We start from the raw sequence: 2525 nt of genomic DNA on the forward strand, positions 1-2525 counted from the left end.
TACAACAGGAAATACTCATCACATCAAGGGCACTCCTTAAATCCCACCACCTGTTTAACTGAAATACCAATGAACTTTCTCCCTTGTAGCCATCAGTTTGTCCTCTATAGTCAAAAATTATTTTATTGGTTTGCCTCTCTTTCCCTATTTTTTTCCCTTTGCTCATGTGTTTCTTAAATTCCATATATGAGTGAAATCAAGTGGTATTAGTATTTCTCTGACTGACAAATTTCACTTGGCATAATGCTCACTAGCGCCATCTACATCATTGCAAAAGGCAAGATTTCATTCTTTTTGGTGGCTGAGTAATATTCCAGTGTGTGTGTGTTTGTGTGTGTGTGTGTGTGTGTGTGTGTGTGTACACATACTACATCATCTGTATCTATTTATCTGTCAGTGAACAACACTTGACCCTTTTTCATTTTTTGGCTATTGTAGTTAACACTGTTATAAACATTAGAATCCACATATCCCTTTGGATTAGCATTTTTATTTGGAGGGGGAAGGGGTAAATACCCAGTAGTGGTATTGCTGTATTGTAGACTAGTTATACTTTACTGTTCTGAGGAATCTCCACACTGTTTTTCAGAATGGCTGAACCAGTTTGCATCCCCACTAAAAATTCAAGAAATTTTCCCTTTCTCCATATCCTTGTTAACACCTGTTACTTCTTGTGTTGTTAATTTTAGCGAAACTGGTGTAAGATGATATCTCAGTTCAGTTTTCACTTGTATTCCTGATGATGAATGATACTGAACATCTTTTCATGTGTGTGTTAAGCATCTGTATGTCTTCTTTGGAAAAATGTCTACTACTGTCTTCTGCCCATTTTTTAACTGGATTATTTGTTTGTTGCATGTTCAGTTTCATAAACTCTTTATATGTTTTGGATACTAACCCTTTATCAGATATGTCATTTGTAAATATCTTCTACTTCTGCCTTTTAGTTTTGTTAATTGTTTCCTTCACTGTGCAGAAGCCTTTTATACTGATGATTTCCCAATAATTTACTTTTGCTTTCATCTTGCCTCAGGAGACATATCTAGTATGACTGTGCTACAGTTGATGTCAAAGATGTTATTGTCTGTGATCTCTTCTAGGATTTTGATGATTTCCTGTCTCACATTTAGATCCTTTGTCCATTTTGATTTTTTTGTATGTACACTGTAATAAAGTTGTCAAATTTTATCCTTCTGCATTCACTATCCAGTTTTCCCAAAGCCATTTGTTGTAAAGGCTGTCTTGGGGTGCTTGGGTGGCTCAGTCAGTTGAGTGTCTGGCTTCAGCTCAGGTCATGATCTCACAGCTCGTGAGTTCAAACCCTGCATCGGGCTCTGTGCTGACAACTCAGAGCCTGGAGCCTGCTTCAGATTCTGTGTCTACCTCTCTCTCTGCCTGTACCCTGCACATGCTTGTCTCTCTATCTCTTTCAAAACTAAATAAACATTTTTTTTTTAAAGAAAAGACTGTCTTTTTCCATTGGATGCTTTTTCCTGCTTTGCTCAAGATTAATTTACCTTATAGTTAAGGGTTTAATGTTAGGTTTCCTTTTCTATTTTATTGATCTATGTGTCTGTTTTTGTGCCAGTATCATACTGTCTTGATGATTACAGCTTTGTAAGACAGCTGGAAGTCTAGAATTGTGATGTCTCTTGATTTTCTTTTATTTCTTTCCTTTCATTTTTTCTTTTTTTTCTCTTCTTCTTCTTTTCTTTTCTTTTCTCTCCTTTCTTTCTTTCTTTCTTTCTTTCTTTCTTTCTTTCTTTCTTCTCTTTTCTTCTATTTTTCCTTTCTTTTCTTTTCTGTCCTTTCCTGTCCTTTTCTTTTTCAAGGTTGCTTTGACCATTTGGTATTGTTTGTGGTTCCTTACAAATTTTAGATTTCTTTGTTTTGTTCTGAGAAAACTGCTGGTGTTATTCAATAGGAATTGCATTAAATATGTAGATTGCTTTGGGTTGTACAGACATTTTAACAGTATTTGTTTTTCTAATCCATGAGCATGGAATACTTTTCCATTTCTTTGTGTCGTCTTCAATTTCTCTTTTCAGTGTTTTTTATGGTTTTTATAGTACAGGTTTTTATAGTATAGTTTTTATAGTTTTTATAGTACAAGTATTCCTCTTCTTTGGTTAGGTTTATTCCTAGATATCGTATGGTTTTTTGGACAATTGTAAATGGAATTAATTCCTTGATTTATCTTCCTACTGCTTCATTATTAGTGTATAGAAATACAAAAGACTTTTATGTTGATTTTGTATCCTGCCACTTTACTGAATTCATGTATCATCTCTAGCAAATATTTGGTTGTTTTTTGAGTTTTTTATATAGACTATGATGTCATCTGCAGATAGTGAAAGTTTTATTTCTTAATTGTTTTGATGTGTTTCTTTTTCTTTTCTGATAGTTGTTCTTAAGTATCCCAGGACTATGTGAAATAAAATTGGCAAGAGTTCACACCACTGTCTTATTCCCAACCAGAGAGGAAAAGCCCTCAAATTTTGCTCATTTTGGATGTATTACCTATG

Source organism: Panthera uncia (assembly GCF_023721935.1).
Source record: "Panthera uncia isolate 11264 chromosome A1 unlocalized genomic scaffold, Puncia_PCG_1.0 HiC_scaffold_17, whole genome shotgun sequence".
Lineage (NCBI taxonomy): Eukaryota > Metazoa > Chordata > Mammalia > Carnivora > Felidae > Panthera > Panthera uncia.